The following is a 14,502-nucleotide window of genomic DNA, read 5'->3' as shown; positions in this document are numbered from 1 at the left end:
TATTGCCAGAATTTCAGCTCCTGTTATTGGTCTATTCAGAGATTCAACTTCTTCCTGGTTTAGTCTTGGGAGGGTGTATGTGTTGAGGAATTTATCCATTTCTTCTAGATTTTCTAGCTTATTTGCGTAGAGCTGTTTGTAGTATTCTCTGATGGTAGTTTGATGATCTCTGTGGGATCAGTGGTGATATCCCCTTTGTCATTTTTTATTGCATCTATTTGACTCTTCTCTCTTTTTTCTTTATTAATCTTGCTAGCGGTCTATCAGTTTTGTTGATCCTTTCAAAAAACCAGCTCCTGGATTCATTAATTTTGTGAAGGGTTTTTTGTGTCTCTATTTCCTTCAGTTCTGCTCTGATTTTACTTATTTCTTGCCTTCTGGTAGCTTTTGAATGTGTTTGCTCTTGCTTTTCTAGTTCTTTTAATTGTGATGTTAGGGTGTCAATTTTGGATCTTTCCTGCTTTCTCTTGTGGGCATTTAGTGGTATAAATTTCCCTCTACACACTGCTTTGAATGCATCCCAGAGATTCTGGTATGTTGTGTCTTGGTTCTCGTTGGTTTCAAAGAACATCTTTATTTCTGCCTTCATTTCGTTATGTACCCAGTAGTCATTCAGGAGCAGGTTGTTCAGTTTCCATGTAGTTGAGTGGTTTTGAGTGAGATTCTTAATCCTGAGTTCTAGCTTGATTGCACTGTGATCTGAGAGATAGTTTGTTATAATTTCTGTTCTTTTACATTTATTGAGGAGAGCTTTACTTCCAAGTATGTGGTCAATTTTGGAATAGGTGTGGTGTGGTGCTGAAAAAAATGTATATTCTGTTGATTTGGGGTGGAGAGTTCTGTAGATGTCTATTAGGTCCACTTGGTACAGAGCTGAGTTGAATTCCTGGGTATCCTTGTTGACTTTCTGTCTCGTTGATCTGTCTAATGTTGACAGTGGGGTGTTAAAGTCTCCCATTATTAATGCGTGGGAGTCTAAGTCTCTTTGTAGGTCACTCAGGACTTGCTTTATGAATCTGGGTGCTCCTGTATTGGGTGCATATATATTGAGGATAGTTAGCTCTTCTTGTTGAATTAATCCCTTTACCATTATGTAATGGCCTTCTTTGTCTCTTTTGATCTTTGTTGGTTTAAAGTCTGTTTTATCAGAGATTAGGATTGCAACCCCTGCCTTTTTTTGTTTTCCATTTGCTTGGTAGATCTTTCTCTATCCTTTTATTTTGAGCCTATGTGTGTCTCTGCACGTGAGATGGGTTTCCTGAATACAGCACACTGATGGGTCTTGAGTCTTTATCCAATTTGCCAGTCTGTGTCTTTTAATTGGAGCATTTAGTCCATTTACATTTAAAGTTAATATTGTTATGTGTGAATCTGATCCTGTCATTATGATGTTAGCTGGTTATTTTGCTCGTTAGTTGATGCAGTCTCTTCCTAGTCTCGATGGTCTTTACATTTTGGCATGACTTTGCAGTGGCTGGTACCGGTTGTGCCTTTCCATGTTTAGCGCTTCCTTCAGGAGCTCTTTTAAGGCAGGCCTGGTGGTGACAAAATCTCTCAGCATTTGCTTGTCTGTAAAGGATTTTATTTCTCCTTCACTTATGAAGCTTAGTTTGGCTGGATATGAAATTCTGGGTTGAAAATTCTTTTCTTTGAGAATGTTGAGTATTGGCCCCCACTCTCTTCTGGCTTGTAGGGTTTCTGCCGAGAGATCCGCTGTTAGTCTGATGGGCTTCCCTTTGATGGTAACCCGACCTTTCTCTCTGGCTGCCCTTAACATTTTTTCCTTCATTTCAACTTTGGGGAATCTGACAATTATGTGTCTTGGAGTTGCTCTTCTCGAGGAGTATCTTTGTGGCGTTCTCTGTATTTCCTGAATCTGAATGTTGGCCTGCCTTGCTAGATTGGGGAAGTTCTCCTGGATAATATCCTGCAGAGTGTTTTCCCACTTGTTTCCATTCTCCCCGTCACTTTCAGGTACACCAATCAGACGTAGATTTGGTCTTTTCACATAGTCCCACATTTCTTGGAGGCTTTGCTCGTTTCTTTTTATTCTTTTTTCTCTAAACTTCCCTCTCACTTCATTTCATTCATTTCATCTTCCAGGGCTGACACCCTTTCTTCCATTTGATCGCATCGGCTCCTGAGGCTTCTGCATTCTTCACTTAGTTCTCGAGCCTTGGTTGTCAGCTCCATCAGCTCCTTTAAGCACTTCTCTGTATTGGTTATTCTACTTATACATTCGTCCAAATTTTTTTCAAAGTTTTCAACTTCTTTGCCTTTGGTTTGAATATCCTCCCGTAGCTTGGAGTAATTTGATCATCTGAAGCCTTCTCTCAGCTCGTCAAAGTCATTCTCCGTCCAGCTTTGTTCCGTTGCTGGTGAGGAACTGCGTTCCTTTGGAGGAGGAGAGGTACTCTTCTTTTTAGAGTTTCCAGTTTTTCTGCTCTGTTTTTTCCCCATCTTTGTGGTTTTATCTACTTTTGGTCTTTGATGATGGTGATGTACAGATGGGTTTTTGGTGTGGATGTCCTTTCTGTTAGTTTTCCTTCTAACAGACAGGACCTTCAGCTGCAGGTCTGTTGGAGTACCCGGCCGGCCTTGTGAGGTGTCAGTCTGCCCCTGCTGGGGGGTGCCTCCCAGTTAGGCTGCTCGGGGGTCAGGGACCCACTTGAGGAGGCAGTCTGCCTGTTCTCAGATCTCCAGCTGCGTGCTGGGAGAACCACTGCTCTCCTCAAAGCTTTCAGACAGGGACATTTAAGTCTGCAGAGGTTACTGCTGTCTTTTTGTTTGTCTGTGCCGTGCCCCCAGAGGTGGAGCGTACAGAGGCAGACAGGCCTTCTTGAGCTGTGGTGGGCTCCACCCAGTTCGAGCTTCCCAGCTGCTTTGTTTACCTAAGGGAGCCTGGGCAATGGCGGGCGCCCCTCCCCCAGCCTCGCTGCGGACTTGCTGTTTGATCTCAGACTGCTGTGCTAGCAATCAGCGAGGCTCCGTGGGCGTAGGACCCTCTGAGCCAGGTGCGGGCTATAATCTCCTGGGGCACCGTTTCCTAAGCCCGTTGGAAAAGCACAGTATTCGGGTGGGAGTGGCCCGATTTTCCAGGTGCCGTCTGTCACCCCTGGAAAGGGAACTCCCTGACCCCTTGCACTTCCCGAGTGAGGCAATGCCTCGCCCCTGCTTCGGCTGACGCACAGTGCACTCACCCACTGACCTGCGCCCACTGTCTGGCACTCCCTAGTGAGATGAACACGGTATCTCAGATGGAAATGCAGAAATCACCCGTCTTCTGCGTCGCTCACGCTGGGAGCTGTAGACTGGAGCTGTTCCTATTCGGCCATCTTGGCTCCTCCTCCTGGATGACATTGTTAATGTAATGACAGACAAAATACCATACATGCAGATACATATGTTAAAAAGACTTGAAGGGCTGGAAAAGGTAGGTCATGCCTGTAGTCCTGGCACTTTGGCAGGCTGAGGCAGGTGGATCATCTGAGCCCAGGAGTTCGAGACCAGCCTTGGAAACATGGCGAAACCCTGTCTCTACAGAAAATACCGAAATTAGCAGGGCATTGTGGTGCATGCCTGTGATACCGAGGTGGGAGAATCGCTTGAGCCCAAGGGATGGAGGTTGCATGCAGTGAGCTATGATCTCACCACTGCACTCCAGTGAGAGAGAGAGAGAGAGAGAGAGATTGAGAGAGAGAGAGAGAGAGAGAAGGGAGGGAGAGAGGGAGGGAGGGAGGGAAAGAAGGGAGGAAGTAAAGAAAGATTTGAAGAATATATAGCTAAAATGTCAGCATTGATTGTCTGGGAGACAGGATTCTAGGTAAGTTTCATTTAAAAACTACTTGTAGGTATGATTCACCATTTCTACAGTAAATATGTACTATTTTACAAAAATTGATAAAATTATTTAAAAAATATACTTGGCCCCTCAAGGAAACATCATGATAATGGTGTAATTTACACAAATATAGGTGCCTGTTTTTCTGTTGTTGTCATGATTTTTCTTTAATTTTTATCTTAAGTTCTGGGGTACATGTGCAGGATGTGTAGGTTTGTTACATAGGTAAACGTGTGCCATGGTGGTTTGCTGCACCTATCAATCTGTCACCTAGGTATTAAGCCTAGCATGCATTAGCTATTTTTCTAGGCAATACCATTCAGGACATATGTACGGGCAATTTCATGACGAAATTGCTGAAAGCAGTTGCAATAAAAGCAAAAATTGACAAATGGGATCTAATTAAACTAAAAAGCTTCTGCACAGTGAAAGAAACTATCATCAGAGTGAACAGGCAACCTATAGAGTGGGAGAAAATTTTTGCAATCTCTCCATCTGACAAAGGTTTCACACCCAGAATCTACAAGGAACTTAAACAAATTTACAAGAAAAAACAACCCCATTAAAAAGTGGGCAAAGGGTATAAACTGACACTTCTCAAAAGAAGACATTCATGTGGCCAACAAACATATGAAAAAAAAAAAAAGCCCAACATCACTGGTCATTAGAGAAATGCAAATCAAAATCACAATGAGATACCATCTCATGCCAGTCGGGATGGCAATTGCTGTCATCATTTTTTTGTTGTTGTTTTTGTTGTTATTTTTGAAGACCTTGTACTTGTTTGGCACTCTTATAAATATTGTATCATTTAAAGTAATTTGTAATACAATCTTGTGAGGCAGATTTGCTTCTATTCAATTTATGGATGAGAGTACCTGGTCAGAGAGATTAAACAAATAACCCAAGGTTCTCCAATTAATTAAGGTCCCCCCAATTAAATCCAGAGTCCAGATTTAAACACAAACCTTCCTACTTTCACCTACAAATGACAATGTCAGAGTTGGAAAACCATTGTTCTGCAGAGACTAGTAGAGCAAGCTACCATTTTATTGCCAAAAAAAGAGATTTTCTGTAATGTAATTCATTTGAACCTTACAACAGTCCAATGAGTAAATGAAAGTACTACTAAAGATGGTTCTTTATATGTAATTAGAAATTATTCCAATTAGGAATTTGTAATGTTCAATATATCATTCATTCATTGATCGTAAGTGTTCCTGTCATGTTCCTAAAACATGCCAGGCATTGTTCTAGTCACTGGTGATGTTAGCAATTAACAAAAACAAATTCCTTGCACTGATGAAGCTTTCCTTCTTGTTTGGAGAGACTTTGCCCTAAAAGCAAAAATGGGAAAGGGCTTTCCCAGTTTTATGATTCTTCTATTTCTGGGTAGGGGGCTTTGAGCAGTATGGTTAACTTTGTCCTCAGTTGGAGAAATTGGAGGAGGAATAGTTTTTGGAGACTCAAATGTGTATGGAAAATCAAGGCCTTAAATTGGAGATGCCTATTAAATATCTAATGAGGATGTTAAGCAAGAAGTTACATTTATGAGTATGAAGTTTAGGTGAGAGATCAGGTGTGGAGATATAAATTTGGGAGACATTGGCTTATATATGGTACTTAATTCATGGAATTATATGCAATTACGTAGGGAGATGGTGCCCTGAAGCACACCAACATTTAGACGAGTGGAAGATTTGGAGGCACCGAAAGGGACTGAAAAAAATAAATAAATAATAAAGACAGAAATCCAGAGAAGTGTGGTGCTATGGAAATCATTTATTGTAGAACCTGGATTAGAATGCAGTTCTGATTCCTAGTGTTTGTACCATTTTCCAGTTACTGAAGATTTTAGTATGCTCTTTTTTCTTTTTGTGCTTACGATTTTGTCTCTAAAAGAGTTATTTAAATAATAATTGAAGTGGTAGATTTGCCAGATGGTAATTGCTAAGATGACTTTCTTTACTCTCTAAGTTTTTTGGGCACAAGTCCAGTTTTCTGTAACCTTCAAACATGTGTAAATAGTTCAGTGAGTTCATTACCAAACTCCTTGAACAGCAAAGCATGATATCATCTAGAAGCCAATTCTCACTTTAAGGTAAATGGAGCAATGAATCATTTACCTTAAAGGACCTTCACAAGTAGGTTCATCTACTTGTAGTGTACTTCAAAATCCACACTTTGTTATTTTTTTGTAATTCTTACTTTTCCGTAAAGGTATAACCATCACGTAATAAATTGAACTAATTTTAAATGCAGTGCGTTTTTATACGTGCATATGCTCATCTGTGCACTACCCAGATTGAGATATACAAATTTTCCAGTATCTCACAGCCACTTCTGTGCCCTTTCCCAGTCAATACCAACACTCTTCACTTTCCTCCATCACTATTCTGATTTCAATTTCTATTAGCTACATTTACCTGACATTGAACTCCATATAAATGAAATTAAACAGTATTTTTTTCCTTTTCTTCTGGCTTCTTTCATGTAATGTGATGCCTGTGAGATATGTGGTAGTAGTTCATTCTTTTTAAAATCTTTCCGTAATATTTCATCTTATGAATATACCTTAATTTACATGTACATTCTGCTGATGGTGGACATTTGGGTTGTTTCCAGTGTTTGACTATTATGAATGAAACAGCTATGGTGAACACGCCACTCATTTCTCCTGGATATATGCCTGGGAGTAAATTGATGGATGTATAAATGCATTTAGGAGTGGAATTGCTAGGTCGTAACATAGGCATTTGTGTTTTTCTTTTATTCCAGTCTCTAAAAAATACAAATTAAAATAATGTGTCATTTATTGCTTATGAAGTTAGTAAATATTTCAGTATGTAGACTACCATTTTCTGTTCTCACTTTCACACACTGCTGGTTGAATTATGTATCAGTATACTCTTTTTGGAAAGTATTTTGGGAAGTATTTTGCCTTTAAAATTTTTATACAGCTTGACCCAGGAGTCTTTTTTCCTTTTACTTTTTTAGAACCCATCCTAAGAAAATAATCATAAATATTGTTAAAATTTCTAAAACAAGATATTTACTGGATAACTATTTGTAGTAGAAAAAACAATGAAAATGGTCTATGTCCATCAATAGGGAATACTTGAAGTAAATTATGTAAGAACCTCTCGATGAAATATTACATTTTATCTATGTAGGTATCAATAAAATGTGATTTAGCATTTTATCAATTGTATATCAATAAAGTTTGACATTTTTGCCTATGAAAGAGTTTATAACAGTATAGAAATATGGTTTGCTACAATGCTAAATGTTAAAAGTAGAACATGTATTTAAAGTTTGAACATAACTGTGGATATGGAAAAAATATCTCCCAGGAAGAAATATCAACAAAATGCTAGTGCTGACCAACAGAGTGATAAATTGCTGGGTGATTATTCCCTTTTCTCTATTTTAAAAAATTTCTGAAATGTTTAGTCTAGTTTTATTTGTATAATTGGCTGCTTTTACTGGACATTTGAGATAAACACTGATTATCCAACTAATAGTACTTTTTAGTTCCATACTTACCGCAGATGGTGGGACCTGGGTAGAACCAAGGTTTCCTAATGCTTCTTAAGAATTTCTTTTTCCTAATATCCTTCTTAGTGATAACACTATTTCGTATTATTGTGTTTTGCATAGACATAATATTTTTACTATTTGCACCAAACAACTGGTTTTGGTGTTCTCAAACCAAACTAGTTTCTTAGGGCTGCCATAACAAAGTACTACAACCTCGGTAAAACAACAATTTTACTCTCTCACAGGTCTGGAGGCTAGAAGGCTGAAATCAAGGTATTAGCAGAGCCATGTTTCCTCTGAAGGCTGTAGGTAAGGAATTTCCTTGACCCTTCCAGCTTCTAGTGGGTGTTGGGGTTATTTTGCTTGTGGCAACATAACTCCAATCTCTGTCTCTGTATTTTCACATGGTCTTTTCCCTGAGTGTTTCTCTGTGTCCTCTCCTCTTATAAAGACAGCAGTTTTTGGACATAGGATCTACCCTAAATCCAGGATAATTTCATCTTGAGATCCTGAATTAATTACATCTTCAAAGACACTATTTAAAAATATCGCATTCTGAGGTTCTGTGTGGACATGAATTTTGAAGGAACACTATTTAATCCACTACGAACAGTAACAACAATATTATCAACAATATGTCTTGTGATTTTTAAGTCCTTAAGCTTAATATACCTAATACATATAACAATGGTTTCCTTAAATATATTGCCTTCTTTGTAAAAGGTGGGTGGAACCCCAAATTTTTAATAGTATGATTTTGAGAAGTAGGAGCCAGAAAAGGTTAAGGAATCATGTAGTCTGAGAGGCTTCAGGCTCTGATTTTGTAATGCTTTGGGAAGACACATGTGTCTCCACAAGAGATGAGATCTGAAAAGGTTAAGGGTTGTGTCTAATGTGAACTCACTGGGAAAACAGGAAATGAATGAGGCACCTGAACATCGAACAGATATTTTGTTCTTTGCCATTTCTCTTCATGATGTAGGAATTCCGGTAATCCATTATCCACACTAAATCCTTCAGTAGGACAATGTGAGTTGCTGTGTCTGGTGACTCTTCCATTGGTAGTGGGAATTGTTTTCCCAGCAATCGAGACCTCTAAATTCCGATATTTTTGTTGAGGGAAATTCCAAAAGCACTTACTGTAAAATGAACATGCAGGGTGAGTTTCTGGCAGTTGGGCTTTCCACAGTGTTTTATAGTCGTGTAAATTAGATGTAGTAAAGGAAGCCTTTGGACCACAAGGGTCTTTATCCTGACTAAGCAGCAACACCAGTGTTTAGGACAATACAGAGAGAGAAGACTGACATTCAGTTACTCATTTATTTAAAAAATATTTATTGAACACCTATGTGCCATGCCCTGGGCTGTGTGCTGGGAATACCACAGTGATCCAAACAGTGCACCTTCTTTCAAGGAAATCTGGGGTCTTATGGGGCAGATGAACAAGTAATCAGGCATTCAGAGTACAGGGAAGGATATGGAATGGGTGGCGTAGGGAAGTGCAAGATACAAGCAATTATGGACCACCATAGCAATTTGAAAGACGCAGCACCTAATTTAATCTATGTGTGGTGGTGGTGGTGGGGTATCATAAAGTTCTTGGTCGAAGCATCAACTAGGCAGAGATCCGTAGGGTGAACTCAAACAGATCTTTGTCAAAAGAGGAGTGAAAAAATGTATTCATGGTAAAGTTCTTGGTCGAAGCGTCAACTAAGCAGAGAGCTATAGGGTGAACTTAAAGAGATCTTTGTCAAAAGAGGAGTGAAATTATGTATTCATGGTCTTCCATGCTTATCAGAAGAGTCTTATTTCCACTTTTCTTCCTATAACTACAATTTCAATTAATAGGGGAATGCATCAGCCTTTGAATGGGGAACCAGAAATTTAGGCAATTGACACCCAGGGTATATTCTGTGATGCATTGTTTGGAAGAAAGCCTTGTGATCAGTTATCTCCATGTATTAATAGTAGGAGTTCACCTAATACTGATTAGTAACAACAACAAGGATTTATTAGGGGCAGCCAGAACTTGAGATATTTGATGAATCTAGGGTTTTATTTTAAAGTGAAAATAACTGAAGCCTCATATAAGAGAGTTTGTAATGAAGCTTGTGTCTTCTAAGTATAGCTTATGTATTCTAAGTTTTTTGTGTATATGTGTATAGAAGCTTAGATTACTTTTTAAAAATAAAGGAACAATGGTGCAAAATTGACCATTTGAACATTGTTAATTTTTTAATTACATGGAATATTAAAAATATGGAGAAAGCAAAAATAAATATGACAAATATTCACAGAATTACCACCTCACTATGTCATCTTAATATTTTTGAAATATTTGCTTCAAATAATATTTATTAAGAAGTAAATAATCAGAAGTACAGTTGAACCCCTCTGTGTTTCTTTTCCATCCCGTTTTATGTTGTCATTCATCAGAGATAATTGCTGAATCCCATTAGAATATTATTGTGAATTGGGTGTTTATCATTACCTAATCACTTACCATAATCTATTCTTCTCTTCTTTGGAACAGGTAAATCTAGATTTTTAAAGAGAACAGTATGTTTCCCAGTTGCCCTCGAAATACTGTAGTACTAAGATTTGGCCATTAATATTGGGTAGTTGTGTTGTGTGTAACTAGAAGGAAATCTCCTTACAAATAAAGAAAAACATCTCCTTTGCCTCTTTCTCCATCCTGCCACTGGAACTTTGATATAATGGTTAGAGTTATAGCAAGCATCTAGGATCCTAGGATGAAAGACATTGTCCGAGAAGGGCAGAGAGACAGATGGAAGAATGCTGAGACTGATTATCTTGTGGGTTGGCCATATATAAACCTTGGATGGTCTATCTCTCTGCATATATTTTACATGAGAGAAAAACAGGCTGTCATGTTTGTTGTTATTTCTTCGGTCTTTATGCCTAGCAATTAAACCTAACACTAACATTGTAACTATTCTAATGTATAGATATTAATAGTGTATTTTTCAAATTTAAATATATCAACATTCTATTTTTAACATTTGACTTTTTTGTTACATTTTGAGATTTATTCATTTGAACATATCTAGTTCTAGTTCTAGTTCATTTTTATTGTGTTTATAATATTATAGAATTTAATAATTTTCTGCTGGTGAACATTTAAGTGGTTTCTAACATTTTCTTGTTACAAACATGATGTGATAAACATTTTTAAAGAGATCTTTATTTTTACACTTATGCCAGAATTTCTTATTGAGTTTGGTATATAGATCTTGTATCTACAAATCTTGCTGAACTTCTAAAAAAGTTCTAAATAGTTCTATAAATTATCTTTGGGTTTCTATGAGAAAATTTTACTGGGAGAAATAATAATTTATTCATTTCTAATTTTATACCTCTTATTTCTTTCCTTATTGCATTATCTAGGGCCTCAAATGGAAGTCAAAAAGAAGACAGCTTTATTTTATTTCTTCACTTAATTTGAATGCTTCTAAGGATACATTATATTAAATATATTTGCAGTTATTTTTAGTTAAATAAATTATATTTACTGCTTGTTTGATAAGCATTTTGTCATGAATTAACAAATGAACATTTTGTCATTTTGTTATGTTGAATGCTTTTCCTGTACCTATTGTTTTTATTTATATTTTTAATGTAGTACATCACATTGATACATTTTTATATTTTCCTTTTAAATTTAATTTGATTTTATAGCATCATGAGAAAATGTTTTTAAAGTCAAATAGTTCTACAATATTAGGATCCACTCCAAATTACCAGTACCCAGAGGCAACCCATTTCAAATCTTTTAGTGTTTCTTTTTGTATTTACTTCCGTATTTCCAAATAACATGAACATATTGCTATTTCTTGGTTTTTCACTTGTATATGTTAATGTGCTGCTATTTTTTTTCTGTTTTTGATAGTATCTATTTAATGTTTACTTTGGAAGATGGGTACTTATCTCTACCTCTCCCGATATAGTTGTATTACATTTGTGTTTTAAAAAGTATTTACATTATGGTATGTAAATATTCACCATTGAGCAAGGTAAGGTACTAGGATCAACTTTTTTTGTTGGCATGTGTATGCATATAGTTTATATATTATTTACTCTAGAGTTAATACATTCTTCACTTTATTTGCTTAGTTTTTCCATGTACCTATCCTTAATTCATTCTAAAACTCACACAGTGCAATCATTTTTTCAGTATATTCAGAGAAATTAAGGCAATATATCACAGGTGGAGGTGAGTGGAATAATCAGACAAAGACAGGTTTGTTTTTTTTGAAGGCTTACATCTTTGAGAGCAGCTATTGACCAGGGACATCCTTTACCATCATCATGAGAATTACCTTACCTTTGCATCTCTCCTGGGTTGGAGTTCAGGTTAGTTTTTCATTCCTTGCTTTCTCTTTTTAGGTTAATGGCTTTGTTTGGTAGAACACACCCTTCATCTTCTTTCTGAATAAGAATTCATGGCGTGAACACAAGGACAGGAGCCACAGACACTGGGTCTATTTGAGAGTGGGGGGGCGCGAAGAGTGAGAGGAGCAGAAAAAAATAACTGTTGGGTACTAGGCTTAATACCTGGGTGATGAAATAATCTGTACAACAAACTCTCATGACATGAGATTATGTATATAACAAACTTTCACATGTAGCTCGAACCTAAAATAAAAGTTTAAAAAATAAAGAATTCATGGCAGATAATTTTTAAAGATATTGCCAGTTTACAAAATTCTTCTTTTGACCTTCACATTTGGTTGATGATTTTCCCTGGTATAGACTTCTAAGTTTAAAATCACTACCCCTATCTTCACATTTGAAGATATTTCTCCATGGTCTTGTAGAATCTGGTGTTCCTTTAAAAAAGTTCAGTGCCACTCTGATGCATGAGTATGTAAAATTGTATATTTTTCTCCTGTACGGACCCTAAGTCTTTTATTAACCTTCACTGTTCTAATATTTTATAATACTATGCCCTGGTGAGAGTTTGTTTTCATTTCTTGTGCTCAGAGTGTACTAGACACCAATGGGGTCTTTTAATCTCTAGACCCATATCCTTTAATCATGGGAAATTCTTGTACTGTTTCGTTATTATTTCTTTCCCTATGTTTAATCTTTCTTTCTGGAACTCCTAATATTTAGCTGTTGGTCCTCCTAAACAGATCCTTTATTTTTAAAAATTTCCTATTTTTAGCTCTTTGGACTTTGGTTCTAGGAGATTTCTTCAGATTTATCTTTCGAATACTACATTGGATTTAAAATTTTTGCTGTCATATTTTTAATTTCAAAGAGCTCTTTTTTTCCTCATTGTCCAAATAGTATTTGTTCCTGTCTCATGAATGTAATATGTTTTACCTCTTTGAGACATTTTAAAAACTTTCATTCTTACTGCATTTTCTCTATTTTTTGATACTTTTAAACAATTATTTTCATCTATCTATTATGTTGGAAGTATTCTTCAAAAAACTGACAATTTTTTTTGCTGTCCATTTATATTGAGATGTGAGGCACTTAAAAGTTCATTGAATGACCAATACATGGGGCAAGGACTTTCTGAGTGATGGGCTTCACTACTGGGTACCAAGCAGAGAGTCAACTAGTTCCTTGCAGAATCACTAGTAGTCCAGTAACTACGTGTCTTTTCACCTGGGGTCAATAGTCCAGAATCCTCAAGGCTACTGCCTGGGCTTATAAACCTAGATGATGTCCTTCTGGGAGTTGAGTGAAAAAGGGAGCTGGGCTCTCCTTTTGAGCATTTTTAGTTCTGCCCTCTTCCTTCAGCTGTACCTGGTATCACTGAGTCCAGAGGCTTTGGATTCCACGGTTCAAGTGATAAACTTCATCTTTTGAGGCCCTGAATGTAAGTGGAAATGAGGAGAGTAGTTATCTCATTTGGGGTTTATGAGGTGTCCTAAGAGTCGAACTGCTTCTCACACACACCTTTATTCTTTGTTTCACTTTATCTCCAATGTCAGAGGTATCTGGCATTTCTGATTCCTGGTTTCTATTCTATTAGGGTTAGGCTAGGAAATAGGGCTAGGGTTAAATGAGAGAATTTTATTCATTCTTTTCTGTCTCTATCTATATTAATTCTGTCCTATCTAATGATTTAAAAATTGTCTTCCCCTTGCCTTCAGGCCCATATAGGTCTCTAGGTCTCACCATAGCATTTCAGACATCCTGTTTCACACACAACAATAATGGGAATGTTGTAAAGCCAGTCTCCAAATCAGCTTGTTCCATTTCTAATTGTGAGGTAGTGACTGTGCCCTCCAGTCCCTCTTGGGCTTGAAGCCTGCTAAAATTCATAGCTCCATGTAGGGCTGGGAAGCAGGGATTTTCCCCTTTATTTACAAGTGGGAAAACCTTATATGTATAGCCACTAGCTCTAAGCAGTGAGCCTAGTCCTGATTGTCCATCTTGGATGGCTTAAGTTTTATGATAATCACTCTGTGGGACCTGAACCCTTTGCCCCACTGCTGGGCCCCAGTTGCAGAGACCAGGAGGCTGTTGGCTATATTCTTGATTTCTCACATTGTATTTTTTTTTTCTTTCGAGCCAGAGTCTACTTCTGTCATCCAGGCTGGAGTGCAGTAGTCTGATCTCAGCTCACTGCAAACTCTGCTTCCTGGATTCAGGTGATTCTCCTGCTTCAGCCTCCCAAGTAGCTGTGATTACAGGTGTGTGCCACCACACCTGGGTAATTTTTGTATTTTTAGTAGAGATGGGGTTTTGCTATGTTGGCCAGGCTGGTCTTGAACTCCTGACCTCAAGTGATCCACCCGCCTTGGCCTCCCAAAGTGCTGGGATTACAGGCATGAGCTACCATGCCTGGCCCTTGACTATATTCTGTCTCACTCATTTGTGTCTTTGTTCCCTTCCTTATTTGATAGAAGTCATCTTTTCTCCCCCTTTATTCCTATGTCTTTTTGCATATGCGTGCATGCGTGCATCCACACATATGCATATTTTTCTTTGTCAGTTCTATTGTTTGGAAAAGAGAAACAAAGTGTGAACACAATATACCATCTTCACAGAAAATTTAAATAGCAGTTCTTTGAAAACAAACATAACAGCAACAATGACAACAACAAAATCAAAAGCCAACAACCAAATGCAAACCCACT

General features: G+C 37.5%; 1 long non-coding RNA gene across 2 annotated transcripts in view; it reads left to right on the top strand.

The window, feature by feature from the left end:
* LOC112133082 (uncharacterized) overlaps positions 1 to 14,502 on the top strand; it is a 297,570-nt gene that overhangs the window by 61,350 nt on the left and 221,718 nt on the right. The window contains exons 2-3 of one of the 2 annotated variants that reach the window (XR_002914749.3): positions 7,627 to 7,690; positions 11,789 to 12,303. This is a non-coding gene — a long non-coding RNA (uncharacterized LOC112133082). Of the gene's footprint in view, positions 1 to 7,626; positions 7,691 to 11,788; positions 12,304 to 14,502 lie in introns of those variants that run through there. The other variant, XR_008524357.2, reaches the window with a different exon arrangement.

The sequence above is a fragment of the Pongo abelii genome, chromosome 3 (genome assembly GCF_028885655.2).
Source record: "Pongo abelii isolate AG06213 chromosome 3, NHGRI_mPonAbe1-v2.0_pri, whole genome shotgun sequence".
Lineage (NCBI taxonomy): Eukaryota > Metazoa > Chordata > Mammalia > Primates > Hominidae > Pongo > Pongo abelii.
Note: the sequence above shows the minus strand (reverse complement) of the source record. Positions and strands in the feature narration are given on the sequence as shown.